The 14,825-nt window shown below is 37.5% G+C and overlaps 1 long non-coding RNA gene across 1 annotated transcript in view; it reads right to left on the bottom strand.

Moving 5' to 3' along the window:
• LOC123287206 (uncharacterized) overlaps window positions 1-13,192 on the bottom strand; it is a 39,666-nt gene extending 26,474 nt beyond the window's left edge. Inside the window, exon 1 of the long non-coding RNA XR_006530340.2 lies at window positions 12,933-13,192. This is a non-coding gene — a long non-coding RNA (uncharacterized lncRNA). The remainder of the gene's footprint in view (window positions 1-12,932) is intronic.
• Window positions 13,193-14,825: the final 1,633 nt, after the last annotated feature.

Below are 14,825 nucleotides of genomic sequence, written 5' to 3'. Positions count from 1 at the left end.
TCTCCTGCTTTCAGGGAGACAAAGGAAGGTCAGAGTGTCCTTCTCATATGGGCTGTTTCTCAAGTACCTTTAATTCAAAATAATATGCCAAAGTGCCATATTTTAGGGTAACATATTCTGAACGCCTATACCGTGTAACTAAGATTTGACTGAGGTGAAAGCAGAAATTTGCTGCAGACTTGAGAAAAGTTTTTGCCTTCTTGATACATGCTTTCTTCCACTCTAAAGTCCTGCCTTGAAGCTGTAGGCGGAGCAGCCATCTCCCAACCACATGCAACAAGACGAGGATAAAAGCCAGTAGGCTACAAATGGTGGGGAAGGAAGGGAAAGAAAGAAACAGAAGGAAAAAAAGAAGGAAAGAAAGACCAAGCTAAGCCCGAGTCCTAAATGGATTAAGTAACTGCACTGGCCCAGGACAACCTGCTTGTGAACTTGTATAAAAACACAACAACAATAAATCTACACGTTTAAACCTAGTAAATCTATATACTTAACACTAAGAATCAGGGAAATGTAATAGTGAGATATCCTTTTATGCTCATCAGATGGGCAGAAATCATAACATCTGACCATAAGAAGTGTTGTCAAGGAAGTGGAGGAACAAGGATCTTCATACATTGGTGGTGAACGGTACAACCACTTTGGAGAGGAGCTTGGAAAAAGCTAGTATAGCTGAAGGTGGGCATAAAAATTCTGCTTCTCAATATAAACCCTAGACTCTTGCTATTTAAGGTACGATCCGTGGAGTCCAAGAATCCCTTGCCCTTATGCACAAGGAGATGTACACAAGCATATTAATCGCAGCATTGTTTGCGATAGGAGAAAAAAGGGATAGAGGAGACTTAAACGCCCATCAACAAAAGGATAAATAGATAAATACTGTTATACTCATATGACAATTAAAATGCATGAGACTAGAGCTTCATAAATCAAGATGTATAAATCTTAAAAACATAATTTTGATCTAAATAAGCAAGTTACAAAGTACAGTATGATATCATTTATATACATTTTTTAAAACTGCAAAATAATTCTATATCTTGTTTATGGATGTTTATATATATATGAAATACAAGTATAAAAATACATGAGAATAATAAACATGAAATTCAGGACAGTAGTTACCTCTGGAGAAGGAGGGAGGATAATGGCCCAGGGGATTTGACCATATCTTTTTTTTTTTTAATGTAAATTTGAAGTAATTAGGTAAAATGGTAATATTTGATAAAGCTTGGTCATGGGTGCCCTGGTGATTTGTTATCCTCTCTAGTTTTCTCTATGTTAGTAGTATTTCACAATTTTCAAAGAAAAAAAAAAAAACAAAGAGATTCAAAGGCAAATACTAGGACAAGAGCAAGGTATCCCCAAAAAGATAGACACAGAGAGGCTGTCAGATGGAGAGAAATATACTGATTGGGAAAAGAACAATCATAGGCCTCAGATTCTGCCTAAGTGCTGCAAACCACACTGTCTGCCTTCGAGTGAGTTAACTAGTCTGTTCTGTGATTTGCTAGATCAGAGAGAAGAAGAAAGGCCTTTTGATGCTAAATTTGTCTGAGCCCCAAAGCAGTACCTGAGGCATGAACACGCCCAGAGGAAGTTGTAGACGCAATTCTTTATTCAATAAACTTGATAATAACTAACATTTATTTTGTGCTCACTATGTTCCAGGCACTAGGCTAAGAACTTTGTAAGGATTATCTCATTCCACCTTCACAACACTCCTATGTGGTAAGTAATACTATTATTTCTTATATTACAAATGAGAAACAAAGGCTAGTCACAGGCTAGTACAAAGTGGGGCTGTGATTCAAACCTGAGCAGTTTGCCTCCAGAGGCTTCATTCTTAACCACCTTGCAACACACCAGGCACTGCTAGATGCTGAGGGTACAAGACTCCAAAGAATTGCGAGCAAAAAACAACTTTATTGATGTGTCCAATTCTACTTCATGCAGTCCTGCTTGTTCAATGGAGCAATTATATAAAGTTTAAAAATATGCAAAACAATGCCATAATATTTAACAATGCACATGTACTAATAGAACAAATAAATGAATTGAAATGCACTTCATTTAAGTTAAAATTTCTCCTCTCCCCAACGTGGTAGACTGCAGTCGGAAAAGGTAATCCTGATTGGCTCTGTTTCTCCACATTGTCCTTTTCTTTTGGCTCCCTACTCAACTAGACATGGTTTCTGGGCCTTCCAACTTTGGGGTAAGAGAGAGGAAGGAAAAAGTGGTAAAAGACAGAAGTTATCTTATCTAGTACCGTAACTAGCTTCTTAATTTATAACAATCTAGTTTGGATTAGTAACAACTTAATTTCAATAGAAAAGAAAACTTTGCTCCTATAAGCTCCATAGCCTCGCTGCTCTTTGTGCTGTTAGCATTATACAATATACATTGTATGTGCATCAATGCAGATTTACAATTGTTGCTTTACGCACCTATTCTTTAAATCAGGTAGGAGAGATAAAGAGTTACAGAGAAAAAATACATTTATATTGTGTTTTATATTTACCTATGCAGTTACCTTTACCAGCACACTTTATGTCTTCATGTGGATTCAAGTTACTGTCTAATGTCTTTTTATTTCAGCCTGAAGGACTCCCTTTAGTGTTTTTTATACGGCAGCTCTTCCAGCAACAAATTCTCTCTCTGTTTGTTTATTCAGGAATGTGCTATTTCTCCTTCATCTTTGAAAGATAGTTTTTTTCCTTCAGCATTTTGAATATGTGATTCCAATGCTTTCGGCTTCCATGGCTTCTAAGAAATCAGATGATAATCATTTTCAGGACCCCTTGTACGTAATGAGGGACTCCTCTTGCTGCTTTCAAGATTCTCTTTGTCTTTGTCTTTCGATAATTTGATTATGATGTGTCTAGGTCTGACTCTCTTTTAGTTTATCTTACTTGGAGTTTGTTGAGCTTCCTGGATGTAGATTAGTGTCTTTCATCAAATTTGGGAAGTTTTTGGCTATTATTTTTTTCCAATAATCTTTCTGCCCTTTTGCTGACTCTTCTCCTTCTAGGACTCCCATTACGCACATGTTGGTGCACTTGATGATGTCCTACAGGTCTCTGGTGCTCTGCTCATTATGCTTCATTCTTTTTTCTTTTTCCTTTTGTTCCTCACACTGGATAATCTCAATTGAGCTATCTTTAAAATTCATTGATTCTTTCTTCTATCTGCTCAAATCTGTTGCTGAGCTTTTCATGCTAAATTTTAATTTCCTTTAGTGAACTTTTCAACTCCAGCATTTCTACTTATTTTCTTTTTGTAATTTCTATGGCTTCACTGTTATTCTATATTTGATGAGACATTATTCTCATACTTTCTCTTAGGTATTTAGACATGGTTTCCTTTAGTTATTTGAACATATTTAAATTAGCTGATTTAAATTTCTTGTGAGGTAAGTCCAAATTCTGGGCTTCCTCAGAGAGAGTGTCCATTGAATGCTCTTTTTCCCATGTGTGGGCTACACTTTCCTATTTCTTTGTATGTCTCATTTTTTGTTGTTGCTGAAAACTGGACATTGAGCTAATAAAATGTGGCAACTCTGGAAATAAGATTCTCCTCACTTCCCAGGGCTTATTGTTATTGTTGTTGTTTGTTTGTGTTTTCGATGTTTAGTGACTTTTCTGAACTACTTCTGTAAAATCCATATTCTTTGTCATGCGTGGCACTGAATTCAGTGCTCGGTTAATTCAGCAGTTAGCAGCTGATTGGATGCAGATTTCCTTAAACACCTGGAATGAGTAAGTCTTTCAGTCTTTGCTGAAGGGCTCTGTTTTGAGTCCTGGGGCATGCCTTCAACACTCAGCTATGCAGTTTACAATTCTCCCTTAGCATTCAGTTCATGCTTGCACAGAGCTTCATGGTTAGCCAGAGATGAGAGGTTAGGGCATTCTCAAGTCCTTAGTGAGCATGTGCACAGTCCTATGCATGAGAGTGTCCTTCTAGACTGCAAGGAGTATGTCAGAGCTTTTTAAAGTGCCCTGTGGAAATCTCATTCTTCAGCTTTTTCTTTTAAGCTTTTTATTTAGCCTATTGTCTGTCCCAACTGTTATTCATTGCCACAGGTTGTTCACAGTGTTGAACAATTGCTTCTGATTGTTTTCAACAAATGCCCCTAGGGAAAAGGCTATTTGCATTAGCTGAGCTCAGAGTCAGGTCAAATAAAGATAGCCTTTTCACTGGGGTCTTCCAGAGAACCACCAGATAGGTCTAATAATGATGAGTGTCCAGGATTGGAGCTTTGAAGGAGCTCTAACCCTATTCTGCCCCTCCAGTAGATGCCAGGAAACTGGTTTTCACCACGATTGTGGGCTGTTTGTTTTTAAGGCTACCATAGAGCTGGCAAGTAAGAATGGGAATAGAGTAAATTAAAATGCCCCAAAGTTCACTGTGCTTACAACATTCAGCCATTTTTCTTGAGTAAGTGCCCCTAGTTGCTATAAGCCTTTGCCTAATTTCTATAATTCTGAAAAAGCTGATTGACAAACTTTGCCAATATTCTATTCGCTTTTATGGAGGATAGGATTTTTGGAGGTCCTTACTGCACCATTTTGGCTGATGTCACCTGTGATGGAAGATAAAAGCATTCTATGACTCTTTTATTGTCTAAGAGGATAGTAGTGCTATTGATTAAGTTTAGACTTTGTTAAACATATGTTAAAAAAATTTTAAATTTTAAGGTACATCTCTAAAAAAGAGAACTAGGGTATCTAAGTGTTGAAGTATTTGAATTAAAATTGGAGTTAAAAATTTAATTATTGGGGCTGGTCCCATGGCCGAGTGGTTAAGTTCGCGTGCTCTGCCGCAGGTGGCCCAGTGTTTCATTGGTTCGAACCCTGGGTGTGAACATGGTTCTGCTCATCTAAACCATGCTGAGGCAGCATCTCACATGCCACAACTAGAAAGACCCACAATGAAGAATATACAGCTACGTACCAGAGGGCTTTGGAGAGAAAAAGGAAAAAAAAAATCTTTAAAAAAAACCCCAAAAACTTAATTATTTCAAAAGAATATAAGAGAGAAAATATAACCCACATAATAAGATAGCATTGAAAAGGGAGTAAAAATAAACCACATAATAATATTATATCCAATACATAAGTAATCATAACAAATGTAAATGTATTAAAGTCATTAGATAAAAAGCAGACATTCTAAGTTTGCTTTTAAAAAAAGAAGCTATATGCCTCTTAAGAGGTATACCTAAAATATAAGTAAACAACATTATTGAAAAAAAGATAGAAAATAAATATTCTAGGCAAGTATTAGCCAGAAGAAACCTAAGCATAATATCAAACAAAATAGATATTAAGGAAAAAAGTTTAAAAACATTATTAAGAATAGACGTTTCACTATACTTTCTTCTTTTGGCATCCACAATAACTATACTCTTTTAGTTTTCTACTGCTTTATCACTTGCTCTTTCTCAGTGCTTTTTATGACTCCTCTTCATTTCCATGGTCTCTAAATGTTAGTGTTCGAGGTCTCTTCTCTAAATCTTTACTCTCTCCCTAAACAGTCACACCAGATCCAAGACTTTATAAGAAGCTGTCAGACCCTTTTCCAAAAGGGTTGTTCATATTACACTCCAATCAACATGTATGAGAATTCACATTATTGTTGTTCACATCCTTGTCAACATTTGGTGCTGTTTTTGTTTTGACATTAGCTATTTTGGTGGGAGTATAGTAGTATCTCATTGCTGCCTTAAATTACATTATGTTTGTGATTAGTTATGCTGAAAGCTTTTTTGTTTGCTTATCACTTTCTTGTGAAGTATCTGTTCAAATATTTTGTCCATTTAAAAAATTGGATTGTTTGTCTTTTTATCATTCTTTTTTCTTTTTTTTAAGGAAGACTAACCCTGAGCTAACATCTACCACCAATCCTCCTCTTTTTGCTGAGGAAGACTGGCCCTGAGCTAACATCCATGCCCATTTTCCTCTACTTCATATGTGGGACACCTGCCACAGCATGGCTTGACAAGCAGTGTGTAGGTCCACACCCAGGATCCAAAGCGGCAAACCCTGGGCCACCAAAGCAGAACATGCAAACTTAATCACAGCGCCACCAGGCCAGCCCATTTATCATTAAGTTGCAGGAGTTCTTTATTTTCTGGGTACCAGTCCTTTGTCCGAAAATAATTTTGTGACTATATTGTCCCAGTCTGTGGCTTGTTTATTCATTTTCTTAAATGTCTTTTTTGAAGAGCAGAAGTTTTAATTTTTTAATAACTCTAATTTACCAATGTATTTTTTCTTCTCCAGCTTCATTGAGGTACAATTGACAAATAAAAATCACAGATATTTAAGGTGTACAATGTAACATTTTCATGCATGCATACATTGAGAAATGACTACCACAACCAAGCTAATTAACATATCCATCACTTCACATAGTTACCTTTTGTGTGTGTGTGTGTGTGTGTGTATGTGTGTATGGTGAGAACACAAGATCTACTCTCTTAGTAAATTTCAAGTATACAATACATTATTATTGACTATAGTCATCATGCTGTACATTAGGTCTCCAGAACTTATTCATCTTGTAACTAAAAGTTTGTGCCCTTCGATCACTATCTCCCCTTTTCCAATCTATTCTTTTATGGCTAGCCAGGTCCGTGTTCTAAGAACCTTTGCTTACCAACAAGTCACAAAGATACTCTTCCATCTTTTCTTTTAGATGCTTTGTAGATTTAGCTTTTATGTTTAGGTCTATGATCAATCCAGAATTAATTTTTTAATATGGTGTGAGATAGTTGTTAAGGTTCCTTTTTCTCCATATTGATATCCAGTTGTTCCAGCATCATTTTTGAAAAGATTTCCCTTTCCTCATTGGACTGCTTTGGCATCGTTGTTAAAAATCAAATGATTATATAAATGTGTGTTTGTGTCCGGGATTTCTCTCCAGTTCTAGTCATCTATTTGTTGATCCTTATACCAGTACCACACGGTCTTGATTATTTTAGATTTATAGTAAACATTGAAGTCAGGTAATGTTAGTCCTTCAACTTTGCTCTTCTTTTACAAGATTGCTTTGGATATTCTAGGCCCTTTTTGCTTCCATACAGATTTTTAAATAAGCGTTTCAATTGGAAAAAAAAAGCCTAGTGGGACTATAATTGAGACTATATTCGGGGGAGATGTATTTGGAGAATCGACATCTTAGCAATACTGAATCAGCCAATTTATGTGTTTAGGAAAAACCCCGTCCTCCTCCTGTGTATCTCTCCCTTATTCTCACATTACTACCACACTCACAACACTTCAGACACCAGATGCGTGGCAGGTTTTCCCACACTAAACAATTCTCTGTGACACCAGCTGGGTCTTCTACAATTTAACTCAATTCTGACACTATCTACCTGCAGATAGAGTCAGATCCCATAGGTTATGGGCTCAGTCCCACGAGACTGCCCCCCACTTCAGACACTAATCACAAGTAGGAGGTCCCCAAGTTACCTGCAACTTCTGTCTGATGGCTACACATCACAGGTTCTCTTCCCCTTTGGATTCGATTATTTGCTAGAATAGCTCAGAGAACTCAGGGAGACACTTACTTGCATTTACCTGTTTGTTGTATAATGAAGGATGTGATAAAGGATACAGATGAACAGCCAGATGAAGAGATAGATAAGGCGAGGTCTGGGAGGGTCCCAAACACAGGAGCTTGAAGTTGGGGCTGTGTCACCCTCCCAACACATGGAGGTGTTCACCAATCTGGAAGCTCTCTGAAGCCCATACTATTGGGATTTTTATGGAGGCTTCATCACATAGGCATGATCAATTATTAACTCCATTTCCAGTCCCTCTTCTCTCTCTAGAGAATGGGGCCTGGGGCTAAAAATTCCAAGCTTTGGTCTTTCTGGTGACCAGTCCCCATCCAGGAGCCATCCACAAGCCCAGCCAGAGTTGTTTCATTAGAACAAAAGACACTCCTATCACCCAGGAAATTCCAAGGGATTTAGGAGCCCTGTGTCAGGAACTGGGGTCAAAGACCAAATATTAGAACAAAAGATATTCCTAAGTGCTTTTATCACTTAGGAAATTGCCAGAATTTTAGCAGCTCTGTGCTGGGAACTGGGGTCAAAGACTAAATGTTAGAGCAAGAGATTCTCCTAGCACCCCTATTTACAAGGGTTTCAGGATCCCTGTGTCAGGAATACAGGGTAGACATCAATGTATATATTTCCTATTATTTCACACCACAAATATGGTATATTTCTTCATCTATTTAGATCTTATTTAATTTCTCTCAGCAATGTTTTATAATTTTCAGTGTAGAGGTTTTACACAGCTTTTGTTAAATTTATTTCTAAGTATTTTATGTTTTTTAAAAATTCATTTTCCAGGGGCCGGCCCCGTGGCCAAGTGGTTAAGTTTGTGCGCTCCACTGCAGGTGGCCCAGAGTTTCATTGGTTCAAATCCTGGGCACGGGCATGGCACTGCTCATCAAGGCATGCTGAGATGGTGTCCCACGTGCCACAACTAGAAGGACCCACAACTAAGAATATACAACTATGTACCGGGGGGCTTTGGGGAGAAAAAGGGGAAAAAATAAAATCTTTTAAAAAAAATTCATTTTCCAATTGTTTGCTATAGTATATAAACACACAACTGATTTTAGTATATGACCTTATATCCTGGGACCTTGCTAAATTCACTTATCAGCTTTAGTGGTTGCTTTGTGGACGCATAGGATTTTCCTCACATTCAACCACATTATCTGCAAATAGAGACACATGCTCAACACTTTATATCCCATCAATATCCCAATCTCTCCTAAATTTACATCTCAGTGTGACCTCTTCCCTGGGCTCCAGACTTGTATACACAACAAATTCTTGACATTTTTCCTATGCTTTTTGATTTTGCAATGTCTTTAGACAAAATTTACATAATATAACATTCACCATTTTCAAGTGAACAATTGAGTGGTTCTTAGTATATTCACAAAGTTATGCAATCATTACCATTATCTAACTCCAGAACATTTGTGTCACCCAAAAAAGATATCCTATACCCATAGCAGTCATTCCCCATTCTCTCCTCCCCTCAACCCCTGGCAACCACTAATCTACTTTCTCTCTCTGTGGATTTGCCTGTTCTGGACATTTTATATAAATGGAATCACTCAATATGCAGCCTTTTGTGTCTGACTTCTCTCACTTAGCATAATATTTTCTAGGTTCATTCATGTTGTACCACGTATCAGTTCTTTGTTCCCTTTAATGGCTGAATAATTTTCCATTTTGTGGAAATATTACATTTTGTTTATCCATTCATCAGTTCATGGACATTTATGTGGGGTGTTTTGGCTATTATAATTAATACTTCTATGAACACAAAGGTAGAAGTTTTCATGTGAACATATATTTTCAATTCTCTTAGGTATGCAGTCCTTTTGCCTAACAATGGGGAAATGTTCTGAGAAATGCATAGTTAGGTGATTTTGTTGTTGTGTGAACATCACAGTGTGTACTTACACAAACCTAGATGGTACAGCCTACTACACTCCTAGGGTATATGGTAATAATCTTATGGGACCACCATCATACATGCAGTCCCTCATCGATTGAACCATCACTATGCAGTGACTGACTGCATACCTAGGAGTGGAATTTCTGTGTTATATGGAAACTCTCTAGTTAACTTCTTTAGGAATGGCCAAATTGTTTTCCAAAGTGGCTGCACCATTTTACATTCCCACTAGCAATGTATGAGGGCTCCATTTCTTCCACATCCTTGCCAACACTTATTTATTTTATTTAATTATAGCCATCCTGGTGGCTGTGAGTTATATGTCATTGTTGTTTTAATTTGCATTTTCCTAATGGCTAATGATATTAAGCATCTTTTCACATGTTTATTGGTCATTTGTTTATCTTCTCTGGAGAAATTATTCAAATCCTTTGCTCACTTTTTAATTGGGTTGTTTGTCTTTTTATTGTTGAATTCTAAGTTATTTATATATTCAGTATACTAGACTCTTACTAGATATATAGATTTGTGTATATATATATACTATTTAGATTATACATATATGATATATGTATATACAATATATGTATCTATAAATATAGATATATACAATTTAGATATATAGATTTGTAGATATATATATCATATATACTAGATATATGATTTGAAAATATTTTCTCCCATTCAGTGAACTGTCCTTTCAGTTTCTTGGTAGTGTTCTTTGACACATAAAAGTTTTTTTTTTTTGGAGAAAGATTAGCCCTGAGCTAACATTCACCACCAATTGTCCTCTTTTTGCTGAGGAAGATTGGCCCTGAGCTAACATCTGTGCCCATCTTCGTCTACTTTATTTGTGGGACGCCTGCCACAGCATGGCTTGAGAAGTGGTGCTAGGTCCATCCCTGGGATCTGAACCAATGAACCCTGGGCCGCCGAGGCGGAGCGCACAAACTCAACTGCTGTGCCACCGGGCCAGCCCCCATAAAAAAATTTTTTTTTTTTTTGAGGAAGACTGGCCCTGAGCTAACATCTGTGCCCATCTTCCTCTACTTTATATGTGGGATGCCTGCCACAGCATGGGTTGATGAGCGGTGCTATGTCTGCACCTGGGATCCGAACTGGCGCACCCCAGGACACCAAAGTGGAACGTGTGAACTTAACCACTGTGCCACCGGGCTGGCCCCCCCATAAAAATTTTTAATTTTGAGGAAGTCCAATTATCTATTTTTTTTGTTTGTTTCTTATCCTTTTGATTTCATATTTAAGAAACTGTTGTGTAATACAGTGTCGTGAAGATTCACTCCTATGTTTCCTTCTAAGAGATTTATAGTTTTGGCTCTTACATTTAGGTCTCTGATACATTTTGAGTTAGTTTTATTTTTTTCTCCCCAAAGCCCCCCAGTACATAGTTGTATATCCTACTTGTAGGTTCTTCTAGTTCCTCTATGCAGGATACCACCTCAGCATGGCTGGATGAGTGGTATGTAGGTCTGCACCCAGGATCTGAACCAGTGAACTCCGGGCCAGTGAAGCAGAGCACACAAACTTCACCACTCAGCCATAGGGCTGGCCCCTCGAGTTAATTTTTGTACATGGTATGAGGTACAGGTCCAAATTCATTCTTTTGCATGGTAGATATCCGGCTGTCTTAGCATCACTTCTTGAAAAGACTATTCTTTTCCTATTAAATGGTCTTCACACTTGTGTCCAAAATCAATTGACTGTAGGTGCATATGTTTCCCCTAGGCTTTTAATAGGCCAACTGCCCAAAGAAGAACTCCTGGTATCCCCTTCTGTAACAGATATGTGCAGGTCTGGTTCGTTAGATCCGGTACATGGATCATAAAACTCACACACAAATTAGCACAAGCAAGCAAGTGGAAAAAAAGCTATGAAGAAAATACACCAGAGAATGGAGGGAAGATGAGAAGATTGGAGATAAAAACACTTTTTGCTCATATAGGGCCTTGTAGGCTGTAATATGGGTTTGGTTCTAAATGCAAAAGGAAGTCAAGGACAGTTTTGAGCAGGAAAATGGGATAAAATTATTTATATTTTGAAGATCACCTGGCTGCCAGGTGAACTCCAGAGCATAATGCGGCAAGAGTGGAAGCAGAGAGACCTTTGGAATGTTATTAGTATTTAAGTAAGAGATGATGATCATTTTAGACAAGTGTAGCAGAAGTTACAAAGGGGAGATGTACCTTCATGATCTGTTTTGGGGTAAAGACTTGGAGGTAGAGGTAATGGTTGGGGTTGCTGTGGAGAGGGAAAAAGAGGAATTAAGGATGATTTCTAAGTTTATAGCTTGAATAACTGAGTGGATGATTGCCCAGTTACATCCCTACATTTGCTGAGATGTGTAAAAGTAGGAGAGGAGAGGAACCAGTTTGGGGGGCTGGGTGAGCTTACTGGGAATTCACGTAGAGAACAGGCCTAGACCCCGAACTCCACAGGAGCAGTCATCATAGTTGTAATTAAGTTGAATGTGCTCAGGTGTGTCTTGTACATTGATAAACAAGATATACGACTCTCACACTGAGAAGGTAAACAACAGCTGACTTCAAGGATGGGAGAAAAGCTTCCGGGGTTGGGAGAAGAGGAGGTGGACAAGGAGGGGAGGGGCAGGAGCTGAGGGGCAAGAAGGATGTGTGGAAGGTAGAGGAGGTGATATGGGTATGTGTATATATGCAGACAGGATTATCCATTACGCATTAGAGATACTGGAAAAGCCCATGGGCGCATTGTATAATCAAGCTAGTCTTCAGGAACAAATGATATCTTTTGAATATTAATAGGCACTTAATTTTTTCCACTAATCCACTGGGACCTGAGAAACATTATAGGTATTCTGATCAATGATATAAATAGATGCTGGGCAAGATGCTTATAATACATAGTTACAGTATTATAAGCTGGGAAGATTAACATTTATTTTAATGCCTGGCGTGTAAGAAAAAAATATTAGTAACTTATGGTGTTACTTATAATAAAACTGTAAATAGTTAAGTAAAATGGAATTCTTTTAATTAATGATACTTTATTTATTTATTTATTTTGGTGAGGAAGGTTGGCCCTGAGCTAACATCTGTTGCAAATCTTCCTCTTTTTGCTTGAGGAAGACTGTCCGTGAGCTAACATCTGTGCCAATCATCCTCTATTTTGTATGTGGGACACCTCCACAGCCTGAGTGGTGTGTAGGTCTCCACCTGGGATCAACCTGTGAACCCCAGGCACCTAAAGCGGAGCATGTGAACTTAACCAATATGCCACAGGGTCAGCCCCTAATTAATGATACTTTAAGTTTTAATATCCCAAACATGATTATTTTATGAACTGCCACGCAAAATACTTTTTAATATGCTTAAATTAACAAACAGACTGAAAAAACAAAAAACAAAAAAAACCCAAAGACACCAAACAAGCATTACTTACATGTGAATTATTCCTGGTTTCCATTTCCTCCATATGCTTTCTTCTTTTTGGTCAAAATGTTTTCAGCCTTATTAGAAATTTTATAGATTTGTTATTTGGTTTAGAACAAAGGTGTTAACCAATGGAATCTACTTCTCTGCTGATGATAAGAATTTTAATTTAAAAACGTTCTCTGACAACAAAGTAAGAAGAATCAAACACTACTCCCCACGACAGTCTGAGACAAAACATCTAACAACTAGGAAAACATTTTCTCTCTCAGTATAATTCCGACTGCACTTTTTCCCCAGAGCAAAGGGTACTCTCAGCAAGGCGCATATGCTTAAGTGAACGCATCAATTTGTTAAAGGCACAGCATTTATTTTTAACGTTTACCTTGAGTTCGTAAACGACAAGGAAGAGAATTACACTTAACTTATATTTATTTCTCACTTTTCTCCCCATTATTTTCTGTCTGCCATATAATTGCCTGCTTTACCTATTTTGTGGCTTTTAAAAAAAGTTCCTTTGATATTTCTTATGGGGAAATACACTGTCTCCCTTCATCATCAAAGACAATTGAGACATGTATGATGTCTTCTAACTTCAATTATTCTCTCTTAGTAACATAAAACACATGTTCTTTGTAAAGACTAATAATAGTAACAAACTTTTATGAGTCTAATTAGGGAGAAATAAAGGGAATAAAAATATATAGGATTAGGCATGAGAAAGGATTAGGAAAGGAGACATACCAGAGATAGAGTGATTAAAAGAATTCTAAAAGAATACCACATTAACTTTTATGTCAATACATTTGAAAACTGGGGATAAATAGATGATTCTCACATAAGCAAAACTAACTCAAGAAAGATGGTAAACATGAATAGAACATTACCGTTGATGGAAGTGGAATAGTGTTAACATCCAACATTACAAAATGCACCAGAACCAGATGGGTTCCTAGCTGATTTTTTTCTGTTCTTTAAAGAGCATAAGATTTCAGTGTGATTTAAATTATTTAAGACTATTAATAAAAAGATAGAAAGCCCACTAATTCATTTAATGAAGTAAGCCAACTTTAAATCTAAACTTAAGAAAGACAATACAAAAAACAGGAAACTTGGGCCAGCCCAGTGGCATAGTGGTTAAGTTCATGTGCTCTGCTTTGGCAGCTCAGGGCTTATGGGTTCAGATTCCTGTCGTGGACCTACGCACTGCTCATCAAGCCATGCTGTGGTAGCATCACACATACAAACCAGAGGAAGATTTGCACAAACATTAGCTCAGGGACAATTTTCCTCAAGCAAAAAGAGGAAGATTGGCAATGGACATTAGCTCAGGGCCAATCTTCCTCACCAAAATAAAATGAATCTTATTATTAAAATAAAACAAACAGGAAACTGTAGACCAGTTTCATTTATGAGTATAGTTGCACATTTCCAAGTTCATGAACATAGATGCATGATTCCAAACAATTACACTTAATTCAGCAATGTAATCAAGTAGGTTTTTTCTTTGAGGTAATTCAATGATAAGAATTCTATCAATATAATCCACTATACCAACAGATTTAAAGAGAAAAACTATATGATCTTGTCAATAGGTGCTGAAAAGATTACTTTTTTTTTCTTTCGTCTTTTTTTTGGTGAGGAGGATTGGCTCTGAGCTAACATCTGTTGCCATTCCTCCTCTCTGCTTGAGGAAGATTGTCACTGAGCTAACATATGTGCCAATCTTTCTCTATTTTGTGTGTGGGATGCCACCACAGCATGGTTTGATGAGTGGTGTGTAGGTCCGTGCCCAGCATCTGAACCTGTGAACCCTGAACCACCAAAGAGCATGTGAAATTAACAACTATGCCACTGGGCCAGCCCCCTAAAAAGATTTTTGATAAAATCCAGTAACCATTCC

The sequence above is a fragment of the Equus asinus genome, chromosome 1 (assembly GCF_041296235.1).
Source record: "Equus asinus isolate D_3611 breed Donkey chromosome 1, EquAss-T2T_v2, whole genome shotgun sequence".
In the NCBI taxonomy this organism is placed as follows: Eukaryota; Metazoa; Chordata; class Mammalia; order Perissodactyla; family Equidae; genus Equus; species Equus asinus.
The sequence above is the reverse complement of the archived record's forward strand: the minus strand, read 5'-3'. Positions and strand labels throughout refer to the sequence as shown.